Genomic DNA, 19,725 nt, shown 5'->3' with positions numbered 1-19,725 from the left:
TGTTCCCCTTCCTGTGTCCATGTGTTCTCATTGTTCAATTCCCACCTATGAGTGAGAACATGTGGTGTTTGGTTTTTTCTCCTTGCGATAGTTTACTGAGAATGATGGTTTCCAGTTTCATCCATGTCCCTAAAAAGGACATGAACTCATCATTTTTTATGACTGCATAGTATTCCATGGTGTATATGTGCCACATTTTCTTAATCCAGTCTATCATTGTTGGACATTTGGGTTGGTTCCAAGTCTTTGCTATTGTGAATAGTGCCACAATAAACATACGTGTGCATGTGTCTTTATAGCATCATGATTTATAGTCCTTTGGGTCTATACCCAGCAATGGAATGGCTGGATCAAATGGTATTTCTAGTTCTAGATCCCTGAGGAATCGCCACACTGACTTCCACAATGGTTGAACTAGTTTACAGTCCCACCAACAGTGTAAAAGTGTTCCTATTTCTCTACATCCTCTCCAGCCCCTGTTGTTTCCTGACTTTTTAATGATGGCCATTCTAACTGGTGTGAGATGGTATCTCACTATGGTTTTGATATGCATTTCTCTGATGGCCAGTGATGATGAGCATTTTTTCATGTGTTTTTTGGCTGCATAAATGTCTTCTTTTGAGAAGTGTCTGTTCATGTCCTTCACCCACTTTTTGATAGGGTTGTTTGTTTTTTCTTGTAAATTTGTTTGAGTTCATTGTAGATTCTGGATATTAGCCCTTTGTCAGATGAGTAGGTTGTGAAAATTTTCTCCCATTCTGTAGGTTGCCTGTTCACTCTGATGGTAGTTTCTTTTGCTGTGCAGAAGCTCTTTAGTTTAATTAGATCCCATTTGTGAATTTTGGCTTTTGTTGCCATTGCTTTTGGTGTTTTAGACATGAAGTCCTTGCCCATGTCTATGTCCTGAATGGTAATGCCTAGGTTTTCTTCTAGGGTTTTTATGGTTTTAGGTCTAACATGTAAGTCTTTAATCCATCTTGAGTTACTTTTGTATAAGATGTAAGGAAGGGATCCAGTTTCAGCTTCCTACATATGGCTAGCCAGTTTTCCCAGCACCATTTGTTAAATAGGAAATCCTTTCCCCATTGCTTGTTTTTGTCAGGTTTGTCAAAGATCAGATAGTTGTAGATATGTGGCATTATTTCTGAGGGCTCTGTTCTGTTCCATTGATCTATATCTCTGTTTTGGTACCAGTACCATGCTGTTTTGGTTACTGTAGCCTTGTAGTATAGTTTGAAGTCAGGTAGCATGATGCCTCCAGCTTTGTTCTTTTGGGTTAGGATTGACTTGGCAATGTGGGCTCTTTTTTGGTTCCATATGAACTTTAAAGTAGTTTTTTCCAATTCCGTGAAGAAAGTCATTCGTAGCTTGATGGGGATGGCATTGAATCTATAAATTACCTTGGGCAGTATGGCCATTTTCACGATATTGATTCTTCCAAACCATGAGCATGGAATGTTCTTCCATTTGTTTGTATCCTCTTTTATTTCATTGAGCAGTGGTTTGTAGTTCTCCTTGAAGAGGTCCTTCACATCCCTTGTAAGTTGGATTCCTAGGTATTTTATTCTCTTTGAAGCAATTGTGAATGGGAGTTCACTCATGATTTGGCTCTCTGTTTGTCTGTGATTGGTGTATAAGAATGCTTGTGATTTTTGCACATTGATTTTGTATCCTGAGACTTTGCTGAAGTTGCTAATCAGCTTAAGGAGATTTTGGGCTGAGACAGTGGGGTTTTCTAGATATACAATCATGTCATCTGCAAACAGGTACAATTTGACTTCCTCTTTTCCTAATTGAATACCTTTTATTTCCTTCTCCTGCCTAATTGCCCTGGCCAGAACTTCCAACACTATGTTGAATAGGAGTGGTGAGAGAGGGCATCCCTGTCTTGTGCCCGTTTTCAAAGGGAATGCTTCCAGTTTTTGCCCATTCAGTATGATATTGGCTGTGGGTTTGTCATAGATAGCTCTTATTATTTTGAGGTACGTCCCATCAATACCTAATTTATTGAGTTTTTAGCATGAAGGGTTGTTGAATTTTGTCAAAGGCCTTTTCTGCATCTGTTGAGATAATCATGTGGTTTTTGTCTTTGGTTCTGTTTATATGCTGGATTACATTAGTTCAACCATTGTGGAAGTCAGTGTGGCGATTCCTCAGGGATCTAGAACTAGAAATACCATTTGACCCAGCCATCGCATTACTGAGTATATACCCAAAGGACTATAAATCATGCTGCTATAAAGACACATGCACACGTATGTTTATTGCGGCACTATTCACAATAGCAAAGACTTGGAACCAACCCAAATGTCCTACAACAATAGACTAGATTAAGAAAATGTGGCACATATACACCATGGAATACTATGCAGTCATAAAAAATGATGAGTTCATGTCCTTTGTAGGGACATGGATGAAACTAGAAATCATCATTCTCAGTAAACTATCACAAGGACAAAAAACCAAACACCGCATGTTCTCACTCATAGGTGGGAATTGAACAATGAGAATACATGGACACAGGAAGGGGAACATCACACTCTGGGGACTGTTGTGGGGTGGGGGAAGGGGGGGAGGGATAGCCTTAGGAGATATACCTAATGCTAAATGACAAGTCAATGGGTGCAGCACAGCAACATGGCACATGTATACATATGTAACAAACCTGCTCATTGTGCATATGTACCCTAAAACTTAAAGTATAATAATAATAAAATTAAAAAAAAAATCAATGAATCCAGGAACTGGCTTTTTGAGTCAAATAATAAAATAGATCACTAGCTAGACTAATAAAGAAAAAAAGAGAAAAGAATCAAATAGATACAATAAAAAATGCTAAAGAGGGCATCACCACTGGCCCCATGGAAATACAAACTACTATCAGAGAATACTATAAACACCTCTGTGCAAATATACTGGAAAATCTACATGAAATGGATACATTCCTGGACACATACACCCTCTCAAGACTAAACCAGAAAGAAGTCGAATCCCTGAATAGACCAATAACAAGTTCTGAAATTTAGGCACTAATAAATAGCCTACCAGCAAAAAAAGCCCAGGACCAGACGGATTCACAGCCAGATTCTACCAGAGGTACAAAGAGGAGTTGGTACCATTCCTTCAGAAACTATTCCAAATAATCGAAGATGAGGAACTCCTCCGTAACTCATTTTACCAGGCCAGCATCATCCTGATACTGAAACCTGGCAGAGACATACAAAAAAGGAAAACTGCAGGCCAATATCCCCGATGAACATAGATGCAAAAATCCTCAATAAAATACCAGCAAACCGAATCCAGCAGCATATTAAAAAGCTTATCCACCACAATCAAGTTGGCTTCATCCCTGGGATGCAAGGCTAGTTCAACATATGGAAATCAATAAACATAATCCAGCACATAAACAAAACCAATGACAACCCACATCATTATCTCAATAGATGCAGAAAAAGCCTTTGATAAAATTCAACAACTTTTCATGTTAAAAACTCTCAATAAACTAGGTATTGATGAAACGTCTCAAAATAATAAGAGCTATTTATGAAAAACCCACAGCCAATATCACATTGAATGAGCAAAAGTGAAAGCATTCCCTTTGAAAATAGGCACAAGACAAGGATTCCCTCTCTTACCACTCCTATTCAACATAGTATTAGAAGTTCTGGCCAGGGCAATTCGGTAAGAGAAAGAAATAAAGTGTATTCAAATAAGAAGAAAGGAAGTCAAATTGTCTCTGTTTGCAGATGACATGATTGTATATTTAGAAAACCCCATTGTCTCAGCCCAAAATCTCCTTAAGCTGATAAGCAACTTCAGCAAAGTCTCAGGATACAAAATCAATGTGCAAAAGTCACAAGCATTCCTATATACCAATAATAGACAAACAGATTCAAATCATGAGCAAACTCCCATTCACAATTGCTACAAAGAGAATAAAATAACTAGGAATACAGCTAACAAGGGATGTGAAGGACCTCTTCAAGGAGAACTACAAACCACTGCTCAAGGAAATAAGAGAGGACACAAACAAATGGAAAAACACCCCATCCTCACAGTTAGGAAGAATCAATATCATGAACATGGTCATACTGCCCAATGAAATTTATAGATTCAATGCTATTCCCGTCAAGCTACCATTGACATTCTTCACAGAATTAGAAAAACTACTTTAAATTTCATATGGAACCAAAAAAGAGCCCCTATAGCCAAGACAATCCTAAGCAAAATGAACAAAGCTGGCAGCATGAGCTACCTTACTTCAAACTGTACAAGGCTACAGTAACCAAAACAGCACGGTACTGCTACCAAACCAGACACATAGACCAATGGAATGGAATAGAGACCGCAGAAATAATAACACACATCTACAACCATCTGATCTTTGACAAACCTGACAAAAACAAGCAATGGGTAAAGGATTCCCTGTTTAATAAATGGTGTTGGGAAAACTGGGTATCCATATGCAGAAAACTGACACTGAACCCCTTTCTTACATCTTATACAAAAATTAACTCAAAATGGATTAAAGACTTAAATGTAAGACCTAAACCCATAAAAACCCTAGAAGAAAACCTAGGCAATACCATTCAAGACATAGGCATGGGCCAAGATTTTATGATGAAATCATCAAAAGTAATTGCAACAAAAGCTAAAATTGACACATGGGATCTAATTAAACTAAAGAGTTTCTGCACAGCAAAAGAAACTATCATCAGAGAGTACAGGCAACATACAGAATGGGAAAAAATTTGCAATCCACCCATCCGACAAAGGACTAAGGTCTAATATCCAGAATTTACAAGGAATTTAAACATATTTACAAGAAAAAAATGACCTCATCAAAAAGTGGGCAAAGGGTATGAACAGACGTTTTTCAAAAGAAGACATTTATCCAGCCAACAAACGTATTTTAAAAAAAGGACAACATTACTGATCACTAGAGAAATGCAAATCAAAACCACAATAAAATACCATCTCATGCCAGTCAGAATGGCGATTATTAAATAGCCAAGAAATAACAGAGCTGGCGAGGCTGTGGAGAAATAGGAACAACTTTTTATGTTGTTGGTGGGAATGTAAATTAATGTAACATAAATTAATCAACCATTGTGGAAGACAGTGTGGTGATCCCTCAAAGATCTAGAACCAGAAATACCATTTGACCCAGCAATCCCATTACTGGGTATATACCCAAAGGAATATAAATCATTCTATTATAAAGATACATGCACACATTTTTTTATCTTCCCCAATTTAAATCTTTTAATTTAGAAGTAAACTTTAATGTTGAAAATGCAAACTTGAGGAAGGCAGAAAGATCACATACGAGGCTGCCACTTCACACCTGGAGAGTTGCACTGGGGTGCAGCAGAGGCACTCCTCACTTCTCAGATGGTGCTATGGCCTGGCAGAGGCGCTCCTCACTTGCCAGAAGGTTCCATGGAGAGAAGGTTAGCACACATATGATTATTGCAGCGCTATTCACAATAGCAAAGACATTGAACCAAATGTCCATCAATGATAGACTGGATAAAGAAAATGTGGTACACATACACCATGGAATGCTATGCAGCCATAAAAAGGAATGAGATCATGTCCTTTGCAGGGACATGGATAAACCTGGAAGCCATCATCCTCAGCAAACTAACACAGGAACAGAAAACCAAACACCACATGTTCTCACTCATAAGTGGGATTTGAACAATGAGAACACGTGGACACCGGGAGGGAACAACACATACTGCTGGGCGGGGCCTGTCGGTGGGGGGAAAGGGGACTGAGAGCATCAGGACAAATAGCTAATGTACGTGGGGCTTAAAACCTAGGTAACAGGTTGATAGGTGCAGCAAACCATCATGGCACACGTGTACCTAGTATACCCATGTAACAAACCTGCACATTCTGCACATGTATTCTGGAATGTAAAGTAAAAAAAAAAAAAAAGAAAAATTCAATAAATTAAGGAAAAATAAAATCACACAAATAGAGAAAGAAAGCAACCCTTGACAACCAGAGGGCAGCCAGGTATGGTTTTCAAGTAAAAACAGAATAGTGTGTCAATTTGTTCCAGAATATTAAAGATTATAGTGAGGGATAAAACTTGAGTGTATATAGCAAGTTGTATAAGGTTTGAGAAAAATGGATTTTATTTACCATACTTTATAATATCTTAGGCTAGGAAAAAAGATGAAATACGTTAAAATTTGGAGGAAGTTTGCTTAATTTTAATGGATTTATTTATAAAGATATTTTAATATCCTTTACTGCGAAAGACTAAATTAATGCAATCCTGGAATTTTATTTTCTCCCTGTTAAAACAAAATTGATCTTGAAATATTTAATCTGCTTTTAACAAAGGGAATAAGATTATTTTTTACCTTCTGTGTTATCTACAGAGTCAGCAGGAATTCTGTATATCACCAGAATAATTTCCTGAAATTTGTGCTGATTTTATTTTGTTATCAATTTTTTTAAAGCTCATCATTTCACAAGAACTAAAGTTTCTTATAATTGTGTTCCTTTCATCTATTATAAAATATCGTTATTACTTTATGTATAATTAAGCTGTAATCAGTCATTGCTCACAGGCAACTGTGATACTGTATCAATCAAATGACCGGATCTTTTCTGATAATTCTGTTTCTTCAAGATCAGATTCTAGACACAGAAAAAAAAAAAAGAACAGATTGTCTTTTTATTTTTTCATTGTGGTAAAATACACAAAACATAAAATTTGCCACTTTAACCATTTTTAAATGTGCAATTCTGTGGCATTAAGTACATTCACATGTTTGTGCACCTGTCACTACCATCCATCTCCAGAACTTTTTCATCTTCTGGAACTGAAACTCCATACTTACTAAACAATAGCTCCCATTCACCTCTCCCCACAGCCCCTAGCATCCACCATTCTACTTGCTGTTTTATACATTTTATTATTCTAGACAGCTTATATAAGTGGAATCATACAGTATTTGTCTTTTTGTGATGAGTCTTATTTTACTTAGCATACTGCACAAAAGCTTTCCATTTCTAATGTAGTCTAATCTATCTACTTTTTTTGTTGTCTGTGCTTTTGATGTCATATCCAAGAAGTCATTGCCAAATCTGATGTCATAAATCTTTCCTCCTATGTTTTCCTCTAAGAGTTTTATAGTTTAGATTTTGCTGTTTGGAGCTTTGATTCACTTTAAGTTAATGTTTATATACGGTATAATGTAAGAGTCCAACTTTATTCTTCTGCATGTGGATATCCAGTTGAAATAGATAACCATTTGTTGAAAAAAAAATAGAATGCTTCGCAAATTTGTGGGTCGTACTTGTGCAGGGATCATGCTAATCTTCTCTATATTGTTTTAATTTTAGTACACTTGCTGCTGAAGCAAACTCTAAGATGTTTTCTAAAATTACAATTATCTTTTAGATTGCCCAGGGACTCCCCCTGGAAAATACAGAAATCACAATGATTTCTATATTTACTACATAAAAAGAGAGATGCTAGAAGTATTTTAGATTGCTTTGATATACCTCTGTTTCTGAATTCTGAAATATTTCTGAAGAATTGTCAAAATAAAAGCATAATTTTGGACAGATAAAATGTGATTCATATAAAAATTTCTGAAATTGTACATTTTGCAAAATAGGTTGACAGGTTCAAGAGATTTGTTAATGACTTCATTTGTCCATAATATGATTTTAATCCAAGGAAAAGCATTGAAGAAATTCTTATGAATTGGTTATGTATTGTACCCCCATGGAAAAGTTTACTCACCTTTTTATATTGTTAGTTACTGGAATAAATCAGTCTCATCCATTTAGTCATAGTATTACGCAGGCAGTTCTGCTTTGTTCATGATTGTAATACAAAAACTGGTATTCACCAGATCCAGAAGCTGTACTATTAAATAGTTCTTCAAGGAAAAAACTTGAGAAAAACATAATATATACATAAAAACAGAAAAACACACAATGAGAAAAACAATAATACATCATCCAAGTATTGGGAAACAAGCACTGTACTCCTAAGAAATATTTTATTTATGGAAAAATCTTCAAAATAACCTAAAAATACAAACCAGTTAAGTTTTTAAAGCTAAAATTGCAAGGTTATGAAAGGTGTTTTAGTCTTTTTGATGCATAACATTTAGTTATTTATTAATATGTATTTTTAACATGCATCCAGTCCCCAAAGAAAACATATTTCATTTTAAATATTATTTTTGACAAAGCAGTTTTTGTCTTACATAATTTAAAGTAAATCAAGTGGCATTTTTTCTGAATAGAAAGACACCTAAATTTATATTGTTATAAAATAACAATATTTAATATTATTCATATATTTACATAGACATATATTTTATATCTAAAAATACACATATATAAATAAATACGTATATTTATAATATGAATATAAATAATATAAATTTATATGTAATATATTTTATATAAATTATATTGTTACATAGATAAATGATAAATATACACATATGTAAATATACTTACATATTTATATTTATAATATAAAATTATATATAGGATATTTATATAAATATAAATATGTGTATTTATATTATAGTATTTATATATTTATATAGTACATATAAATATAGTATATATGTAAATGTTATATATTTAAAAGTGATCAGTGATCCCATATTAATATTTAAAATTATTTTAGGTAAATGTTATTTGTATTCTTTATTGATATGCTAATGTAAAATAAAATATTTTGCTTAAATTCAATTTTTTATTATCTACCATAGAAAACAGGCAAAATAATTTTTAAAAACTTGAAGGTGACTTTATAAGTCAAATAGATTGGAAAGTGTTAGGTGGTGTAATTATGTAATGTTTATGGATAATTTTCTTTTCATTTTATTGCCCCTTTCACCATGTGCTGGATAATTTTCTTAATGAAAGCTAATAATAGGTTTATGTTATTTAAAGAGAAACTCCAACAATTTTTGTAGTAAAATAGCTATCAATAAAAAGGGGACATTTTGTAAACATATATAGATAAATTCTAATTGTGTCTAGACATTCATAAAGTTCGTATCTGTGGCAAAATATCATTTTAAAAATATTGAATGAAGCTGCTTCGGAAAAACCTGAATTTTAAAATTTTTATTTCAGAAGAGTATTTTTATATCTTATTCATTTTATAATGCATATCAAACTGACAGTTTTAACACTGTTTACCTTATTGTAATTAGGCAGCAGAAAATGGAAACATATATAGCCTTTGTAGTTTCAACTTAAGTAGGGGCAGGATAGCCTCCCTTTTCTCCAGCCTTTGGTCCTCATGAATTCAAATTTTTGTTAATGACGAATTCAGTACGCCTGAGGCTTTCAAGAATGTTAGTCTCCCTATTTTTTATACTTAGGCAGTACTGCATGGCTTCTGAGCCTTTCCAAGTGTATTGTTTTTAATAATTTGTATGTACAATCAAAGAAACTTCAGGAAACAAGGTTGTTTGAGAATATTTTCCGTATTTCTTGGGTAATTGCTGAGCATCCCTCCAGCTTCAGAATGTACTGTGGAAATCTCATGTTTGTCCACCTGCCCCTGCATGTGACCTCTAGATTCCAAAGAGTGGATTGAGATGTCATTCTGAGGTCCAAGAGTTTACACAAGGCATATTTTAATTTAGTATATTCTCTATCTTAATATATTCAGATCATGTTTAAGAATTTTGAGCTAGAGTTTATGCTATTTTTATGATACCACAAGAATATACATGGACATTAAGTTTAGTAATTACCAGAAGAAATGTTTGCATAACAACAACAACACAATTTTGGGCAAGGATCATTCTTGAAGTTAATGTTGCTGATGCCACCTTCCCCACCCCCTGCTACAATCAATCAAATCTAATCCTGTTATTAAGCTTACAATTTTTTTTAAAACCGCTAAGTTGATTACTGTTGATTTAAATATTCCAATAGTTTTTACTTTAAGTGATGAACAAATGGTATCATCCAGCAACGCCTAAAGAAATGGAGGAGATGTTACTAGGCTAGAAGCCACTGCAAAGCCAGCTGAATTTTAGGTGCAAAAGCAATGATATTATTGTGGAAGTAAGGAAAGTGCATATTGCACTAACATGCTTTTATCAGAGAAAGAAATACAATGAAACTGTATTTCAGAAACATTTTTAGAAGAGTAACCTTCCTAGAGCCCTGGTATCTTCTGTTTTCAATTCAGCTGTTCCCATTATTGACAATAACTGTTATAATCCTTATCCTAAACCTGGGAGTTCATGAATTCATTCATCACTTACATACAAGTTAGATTCTTGCTGTACTCCTGATGCGATAATGAGGGCCAAGATAAGGCAAAAGGAACAGAAAAGATAAGTTTAAAATATATTTAAGGTAGGATGTATAGAATATGGGTACTGCTTGGCAGAAAAAAAGAAAAGTAGATTTGGAAGCTTGAAATAGGGTATAATTGTGACTGGCATACAGATATAAAATGGATACCTGTCAATGATTTTATTTAACTCATTAACTAATGAGGGACCCATAAATGTTACAATTGATCCAAATGAGTGTTAAAGAATATGCGCATGTATAAGTAGTAAGTATGTTGGAATTTATTTACAAATTGGTGTAAAAATGGTCTTATTCCATGGGAAGTAGAGAGAAATCAGTTTAATTTCCCTGACAAAATTAATTTGTGTGATTCTGTAGAGTAATTACTTGCATTGCTATCAGTTACTTACAACTTACAAGATTTATAAAATAACTCAAAGACAAGGAAAAATACAGAGAACCTATAGATCAGATGACAGTAATAATGTGCTTAGACAACTGCCTAGTTTTCCTCTGAAGACACCCAGTAATCTTCCTGGTTCATTACAAAGAAGAGAAGACATGAGTTTAATTTAAAAAAAATTTTAATTTAAGTGTTCTCAGAGATTTTTAGAATAAATACTGATAAATGTTCTTTATATTTGACGTCTGATAATTCTTTTTTTTTTTTTCCAGAAAAGACTGAGAACAAGGCTCATAGAGTCTTAAGAGGGTTTATGGATCTAATTCTACTAGATAGGACACAGTAAAACATGAGTAAGAACAAGGACTCTCAAGTCAGATTGCGGAAATTGCAATTCTGACTTCCTTACTAACTAGTAATTGACTTTGGCAAGTTGATTTACTTTCTTTGTCACTCAGTTTCTACATTGCTAAAATGAGAAAAATAACAGCATTTAATTTACAAAACTGTTGAGAGGATTTCATGAGATAATAAATGCCCTGTACCTGACATACAGTAAGACTCACAGAATGCTTTCTAGTATACCTTGAGAGAAAGGCTATTAATATTGCAAATCTTCTTTCAAAGAATATATTTTGATTGAAGCTTTATTTAAGTCAATGATCCTTTTTCTGATTACAGCATTGCCCAGCTGTCTGTAATTTTCAGTCACAAACATCCTCAGTCCCATTACTTTCAAAGCAATCTTACAAGCAGCAACAGGCTTCATTACCAAGAGAAATGGAAGTGAAGAGATGCAGAAGATGCACCCCAAAATATGTCATTTTGGCATATTGATTATTTTGAGCTGAAGACAATTAAGAAGAAACAGACATAAGAAAAACTCTCTTCCCTCCCTCATTTGATAAAAAGCAGAACGTAAATTTGTAAAGGTGCCTCTCTCTCCTCTCCACCAGGAAGGACAGAGGTAATTACTGGAGACAGCTCCAGACCCTTATCAGCCTGGAGACTGCACTAGAAGAATCCATGTAACAAATCTTATTAATTAGCCCTTATCTTTCATTCATTCCCCCATATATTTGCCTTCCCATAATTTGCTGCCCTAGAAACTCAAAGTCCTTTTCCTTCATCTTGTCACATCTCTAAAATTTATTGTTTAAAATTTATTAAGATGCTATGTAAGCCCAAATGCTAACCATCCCTTTGAGTGCTCTTCTGTGTACGCATACTGTACATGTTAACAAACTTCTGTTTGTTCTTCTCTTATTAATGTGTCTTTTGTCAGTTTAATTTACAGGGCCCCAGCCAATGATTCTAAGAGGGGTAGAGAAAAGAAAAGAAAACTTTCTCCCCTACAGAAGGAGCAGCTGTTGCTCAGTTTTAGCCATGACAGTTTTATCTTTCATCATCACCATACACCCTCTTGGCATCTTAAGTCCCACAACCTTCACCTTGTCAGCAGGGAGTGTTATCCAGATAGATCCATCCTTTGACACGGTGGTACCAAAGGTATTTCTTGATTCCTTCCCTCTAGCTAGTATTTCTCCATGAAATAAATTCCAAAATTACATAAACCCTACATGTCAGAGAAAATAAATATTTTATGGCAAAAATGAGAGCATATTATTAACAAATTATGCTGAACGATAGCTAGTTTGGCTAGATTCTATTGCTAAGGAATAAAGGTAAAGAAATAACTAGACAAGGCAGTTTTATACATGTATCCCAGTCATTCATTTAAGCAGGCACCTGCAATTGCTTTTACAACTGCAATGAAAGCCCCCAACAATGTCAGCTATGTTTGAAAAACTACTTGGAGAACTTAGGTCAAATTATTAACTAAAATTAACTCCAGATAGTGGGTTTATGGGTTTTTTTTAATTTGAGCAAGCTTTTATTAGTTTTTATCAGTTAGTCCTTTTGTTTGTTTCTATTTTTAAGGAGAATTTAAAATTCTACCTGAAATCAGTAAAGTAACTTCAGAAAAAATTTAATGAGAAAAGAGTGTTTTTCAGGAAGAACTGATTATCTCTGGCTAATTTTCTTTCCTCTTGTTAGACTTTATAAGTAAGTTATTTTGTTAAACCTTGATTTCAGTAAAAATTTCCTATAGTCAGTGGAGCGATGTAAAACAGTCTGGAGCAGTGATTTAGAATCTCAAATGTTCTGACGTGTCAAATTGAAGCCATGCTTGAAAAATCCATGTTACAGCTACTATGTTATTATTCAATGCTGCTCTTTGCCCTGGAAGGAAGCCATGCATTCCTCATAATCTTAGCAGCCTAGAGAGCTGGCTACAACACCTTCAAAGATTACTATTTATTTATTTGTTTGTGACGCGGAGTCTCGCTCTGTCACCCAGGCTGGAGTGCAGTGGCACGATCTCAGCTCACTGCAACCTCCCCCTCTCGGGTTCAAGCGATTCTCCTGCCTCAGCCTCCCCAGTAGCTGGGACTACAGTTACACCATGCCAGCTAATTTTTTGTATTTTTAGTAGAGATGGGGTTTTACCATGTTAGCCAGGCTGGTCTTGAACTCCTGACCTCAGATGATCTGCCTTGCTCGGCCTCCCAAAGTGCTGGGATTACAGGCGTGAGCCACTGGGCCTGACCGAGGATTACATTTTAATGAGGTAGTCCAGGAATACAAAAAAGTCTTTTAGCTTTTCCTGTGCCTTTACATATCTTACTGAAAGAGTGCTCAGAAATTATAATTTGGGTGTGTTAGGACTTCATTCTGTTAGGGGTTCTAAAAAGTAATATATGATATGTAAAATGTATGTAATCTATGGGAGTTGTTCATTTCTTTTTGTTGAATTTTAAGTGTTTGTTACATATCTTAGATAACATTTCTTTCCAGGTAGGTGTTTTGAAAATATTTTTCTTACAGTCTGTGCCTTCTCCTCTTATTAGAATGAGAACCAGTATCTTTTACAGAGTTTTTCTTTGTCTTTAAATTTCAATGAAGAACAGCATATTACTGCTCTATTTGAGAACATCTAAATTTTTTTTCCTGTTTTCTTCTAGTTTCGTTTTGTGTTTACATTTAAGTCTATGATACGTTTTGAGATAATTTTTCTTTTTTTTTGAGACGGAGTTTCACTCTCGTTGCCCAGGCTATAGTGCAGTGGCGTGATCTTGGCTCACCACAACCTCTGCCTCCCTGGTTCAAGTGATTTTCCTGCCTCAGCCTCCCTAGTGGCCGGGGTAAAGGCACGCACCACCACACCAGGCTAATTTTGTATTTTCAGTAGAGACAGGGTTTCACCATGTTGGTCAGGCTGGTTTCGAACTCCTGACCTCAGGTGATCCGCCTACCTCAGCTTCCCAAAGTTCTGGGAATACAGGTGTGAGCCACCATGCCTGGCCTTGAGATAATTTTTAAGGAGTGTAATAACTATGCCTAGATTCTTTTTAAATTTTTTTTTGCATGTGGATGTCCAGTTATTACAGCACCATTTGTTAAAAGATTATCTTTTCTCCATTGTATTGCCTTTTATTCTTTGTGAAAAATCAGTTAACTGTATTTTTGTAGATATTTGAGATTTGTGTTTGTTCCTTTAATCAATTTGTGGATTATTTTGCCAATACAATGTTTCGTGATTACTACAGATTTATAATAAGTATTGAAGTTGAGTAATAACAGTCCTCTTACTTGTTCTTTTTCAATATTGTGTTGTTTTGATTTTTTTCTCTTCATATAAATGTTAGAAAGTATTCTCAAAATCCATAACATAATTTCTTTGGTTTAGATAGGGATCGTGTTGATCTATAGATGAAGCTGAGAAATGACATCTTGACAATACCGAGTTTTCTTGTATATGAGAAGGAAATATTTCTTCTGTGAAATACAAACTATACTCTTTGAAATACACTGCTTCTCATTTGAATAAGATGACAAGGCTCAGACTGGAAGAAAAATACTTTCAAAATACCTATAATATTGTATATGGTTATTGATTTTTTCATCAGAATTATATAGTTTTTATCAAAATGATCTTGAATATATTTTGTTAGATTTATATGTTTCATTTTGAAAAGCACTAATTTAAATGTTAAGGCATTTAAAATTTCACTTGTTTATACCTACTATACAGGAAACAATTTACTTGTGTATATCAATCTTGTGTTCTGTACCCTTATTATAATTGCTTATTAGTTCCAGATTTTTTTAGGTTGCTCATTTTGGATTTACTACATAGACAATTTAGTCATCTGCAAAAAATGGCAGTTTCATTTTATGCTTCCCAAACAGTTTACACTTTCCCCCATATTATACTATTCGGATTTTCAGTAAAATGTTGAGATGGAGTGCTGATAGAGGCCATCACTGACTGGATCCTGATCTTGGCAGGATAACTTCTAGTTTCTCACCATCTAGGTTATGATGGTAGCTGTTGGCTTTTTTTTTTCTTGTTGTTGGAGACAGAGTCTCACTCTGTCGCCCAGGCTGGAGTGCAGTGGCATGATCTTGTCTCACTGCAACCACTGCTTCCTGGATTCAAGTGATTCTCCTGCTTCAGCCTCCCAAGTAGCTGGGATTACAGGTGCCTGCCACCACACCCAGCTAATTTTTTTTGTATTTTTAGTAGAGATGGGATTTCACCATGTTGGTCAGGCTGGTCTTGAACTCCTGACCTCAGGTGATCTGCCCACCTCAGCCTCCCAAAGTGCAGGGATAACAGTCTTGAGCCACCGTGCCTGGCCAGCTGTTGGAGTTTTTAAAAAATGTTTAGTATAAAGTTGAGGAAGTTCCCTTCTTTTCTCAGTCTTTTAACCACGAGAAGGTACTGGATGTTTTTAAATGTTTTTCTCTCCATTTATATGCTGTTATTTTTCTTCTTTAGTCTTCATGGAATGAATTGCATTAATTGGTTTTTAAATGTTAAACCAGATTTGCATTATCTAAAATAAATCCAAGTTGGTCATAGTGTGTCTGGAATTGGTGGGTTCTTGGTCTCACTGACTTCAAGATTGAAGCCATGGACCCTCGCAGTGAGTGTTACAGTTCTTAAAGGCGGCGTGTCTGGTGTTTGTTCCTTCTGATGTTCGGATGTGTTCCGAGTTTCTTCCTTCTGGTGGGTTCGGGGTCTCGCTGGCTCAGGAGTGAAACTGCAGACCTTCGTAATGAGTGTTAAGCTCCTAAGGCAGCACATCTGGAGTTGTTCGTTCCTCCCAGTGGGTTTGTGGTCTCACTGGCTTCAGGAGTGAAGCTGCAGACCTTCACAGCGAGTGTTACAGCTCATAAAGGCAGTGTGGACCCAAACAGTGAGCAGCAGCAAGATTTATTGCAAAGAGTGAAAAACAAAGCTTCCACAGTGTGGAACACAACCTAAGCCGGTTGCCACCAGACCTGAGCGGGTTGCCACTGCTGGCTGGGGCAGTCTGCTTTTATTCTCTTATCTGGCCCCACCCACATCCTGCTGATTGGTCCATTTTACAGAGAGCCGATTGGTCCATTTTACAGACAGCTGATTGGTCCGTTTTGACAGGGTGCTGATTGATGCGTTTACAATCCCTGAACTAGACACAAAGGTTCTCCAAGTCCCCACTAGATTAGCTAGATACAGAGTGTCCACACAAAGGTTCTCCAAGTTCCCACCAGAATAGCTAGATACAGAGTGTCGATTGGTGCATTCACAAACCCTGAGCTAGACACAGGGTGCTGAACGGTGTGTTTACAAACCATGAGCTAGATACAGAGTGCTGATTGGTGTATTTACAATCCCTTAGCTAGACATAAAGGTTCTCCAAGTCCCCACCAGACTCAGGAGCCCAGCTGGCTTCACCCAGTGGATCCCGCACGGGGCGCAGGTGGAGCTGCCTGCCAGTCCCCTGCTGTGGGCCTGCACTCCTCAGCCCTTGGGTGGTCAGTGGGACTGGGCGCTGTGGAGCAGGGGGCCGCGCTCGTCGGGGAGGCTGGGGCTGCGCAGGAGCCCATGGTGTCAGGGAGGCTCAGGCATGGCGGGCTGCAGGTCCCAAGCCTTGCCAGGCTGGGAAGCAGCCAAGGCCTGGCGAGAAGTCGAGCACCACAGCTGCTGGCCCAGGTGCTAAGCCCCTCACTGCCCAGGGCCGGCAGGGATGGCTGGCCGCTCAGAGTGTGGGGCCTGCTGAGCCCACACCCACCCGGAACTCGTGCTGGCCCGCGAGTGCCGTGCACAGCCCCGGTTCCCGCCCGCGCCTCTCCCTCCACACCTCCCCGCAAGCTGAGGGAGTCAGCTCCGGCCTCGGCCAGCACAGGAAGGGGCTTCCACAGTGCAGCAGTGGGCTGAAGGGCTCCTCAAGTGCCGCCAAAGTGGGAGCCCAGGCAGAGAAGGTGCTGAGAGCGAGCGAGGGCTGCGAGGGCTGCCAGCACCGCTGTCACCTCTCAATAGTGTGTAATTGTTTTTGTACCTCATTGAATCTGAATTGCTAGTATTTTGTTGAGGTTTTTGCGTGTACATTTATAAGAGATATTGGTCTACGGTTTTATTTTCTTGTAATGTCTTTGTCTGGTTTGATGTAGGTTAATGCTGGCCTCATATAAAGATTTAGGAGGTATTCTGTCTTCTCCTGTCTTCTGGGAGTTTGGCTACTGTCTCATGTCTCTTCACATTGCAGGGCTACTTCCTTTCCTCCAGACAGGTGAGCAGGTCTGGCTTGGAGATAGTGACACCATTTCTCGGCTTCAGGAGTGCCCTGGGGTCTTAGCTATGAATGTTCCAATACCAGCAGGTCACAGAGTGACGGAGGCTTAGGCTGTGGCAGAATCACAGAGACCTCCTGGATCAGAGGACACAGGGCAGTGAAGCACTAACCCCAAGCTCTGGCTGGAGCGAGAGACAAAGGCTTTATGACTTTTTTAAATCTTCTTTACAGTTCACTGTGCTCCCCAAATTTTGTACAATGAATTATATCAATGTTTAATTAAAAATAAAGGGAGCCAACCCCTCTCAAAATCTTCAAGGATGTCCTTGTAAAGCCTTAGATGCAAAAGGAATGATGTAGACACATAAGGTAATATAAATCATGTCAATTTAATTTTTTTCACTACCATACTGCTATGTCAAAAAAAACCCAAATATTTTTCGAAGTCACTAATACAGAAAACATTGTTCCCATATTGGGAATACACTTGAAGAATTATGGAGCACCTGGTAAAAAAGAAGTAGTCAACTTTACAATAGAAAGTTTTGTATTCCCCTGGTAAATGCACAATTGTTATTCCAGCTTTGGCAACAGCAAGTATGCACTTCTGTTAAAGTTACCAAGTTACTTGCTCCCCATTTCTATGGTAACCACTTTTTGTGGGGGTGTATGTGTAAAAACATCATAAAATTAAGAATGGGGTTTCTTCCAGAAGTTCCACAGCATTGGGCTGAGAGGTAAGCGGTCTGTGTTTGAATTGACCTTAAAATGGATTGACACTTCTGGCCCCTTTGTAAGAATTATAATATAATGTTCCTCCACTGAACTAAAAGATGATGTGGAAATGAGAAGAAACAGTCAATAAAGGATTTAACTACTTCAAAAAGGGAAACACAGAGCTTAAAACTGAGCATACTAATGGTCTAGAGCTGAAGAGCTGTGAAAGTCATTCACTTACAATGTGTCTTTTGTCTGCCGCTAGAAAGGAATGCATAGGTTACACACATAGACTCCCTTTTCTATGGTAACAGCCACTTTCCCCAGGGCAACAGGAAATAGGAAGGGAAAATATTTTTGCAGGCCTGACATGGAGTTAAGTAGATGAAGTTTTTGGTAAATAACCAGGCTTCACCAGACTCTTAATCTCCCTTCACCAAGGACACTCTGCCCTCCTGCTCTTTCCTTTGTGTATTCAGTCAAAGCTTACTTGTAACAATCTGTCATAAATGTCCTTAGAAATATAAATGCTTGATTACAGGTTGTTACTTTAGGTATTTATTCACAATGGGGAATATGCTCATAACCACAAGGAAGGATGCTCCACAGGTAACACTTAAGGCATAAAACAGGTTAGTAAAGGAGATAGCAGGGTAAAGGGAATTCTGTGGTGAGCCTGGAATTAGGCTCCTAAAGCTGCCTTCTCTTAAAGCCATAAAGTTAATCCTATCCAGAAATACTTTTTTTCTATTTTTAATTGTGATAAAAAATCCAACATAACATTTACAGTCTTAACTATTTTTAGGTATAGAGTTCAATAGTGTTCATTATATTCACATTGTTGCGGAATGGATCTCCGGAATGTTTTCATCTTGCAAAACTGAAACTCTATATCCATTAAACAACAATCCCCCATTTCCTGGTTCTCCCAGTCCCTGGTAACCATGATCTATTGCCCAGGCTGATCTTGAACTCCTGGGCTCAAGTGATTCTTTCACCTTGGCCTCCCAAAGTGCTGGGATTACAGGTGTGAGCCGCTCCACCCAGCCTGTCTCTATGAGCTTGACTGCTTTAGATATCTCATACAAGTAAAACCATGTGGTATGGTCTTTTTGTGACTAGTTTATTTCACTTAGTGCAATGTCCTCAAAGTTCATCCATGTCGTAGTGTGTGACATGATTTCTTTCCTTTTTAAGACTGAATAATATTCCATCATGTGGATATACCACATTTTGTTTATCTCTTCATTCACTGATGGACATTTGAGTTGCTTCCACCTCTTGGTGGAAGCTGCTATAAACATGAGTGTTCAAATACCTCTTTGAGATCTTGCTTTCATTCTTTTGTATATATACACAGACAGGGATTGCTGGATCACATGATAATTCTATTTTTTTAAATTTTTTGTGAAACTGCCATACTCTTTACTATAGTGGCTGCATGATTTTGCATTCCCATCAACTATGTGCAAGGATTCCAATTTCTCCACATCCCTTCTAACACTTGTTTTTGTTTTGATGGTAGCCATCCTAGTGTATGTGAAATAATATTTCATTGTGGTTTTGAATATTTATATTGATTAATACTATATTTTTTACTAGACCATCTAATTTATAAAAATAGCTTACAATCTAACTAAATTATATCCCTGCAAATATTAT

General features: G+C 36.9%; 1 non-coding gene across 1 annotated transcript; it reads right to left on the bottom strand.

The window, feature by feature from the left end:
* Positions 1 to 7,285: 7,285 nt before the first annotated feature.
* Positions 7,286 to 7,388, bottom strand: LOC115837479. Its single transcript, XR_004032511.1, has one exon. It is a non-coding gene; the product is annotated as a U6 spliceosomal RNA (small nuclear RNA).
* Between the last annotated feature and the right edge of the window lie 12,337 nt (positions 7,389 to 19,725).

The sequence above is a fragment of the Nomascus leucogenys genome, chromosome 11 (genome assembly GCF_006542625.1).
Source record: "Nomascus leucogenys isolate Asia chromosome 11, Asia_NLE_v1, whole genome shotgun sequence".
NCBI lineage: Eukaryota > Metazoa > Chordata > Mammalia > Primates > Hylobatidae > Nomascus > Nomascus leucogenys.
The sequence above is the reverse complement of the archived record's forward strand: the minus strand, read 5'-3'. Positions and strand labels throughout refer to the sequence as shown.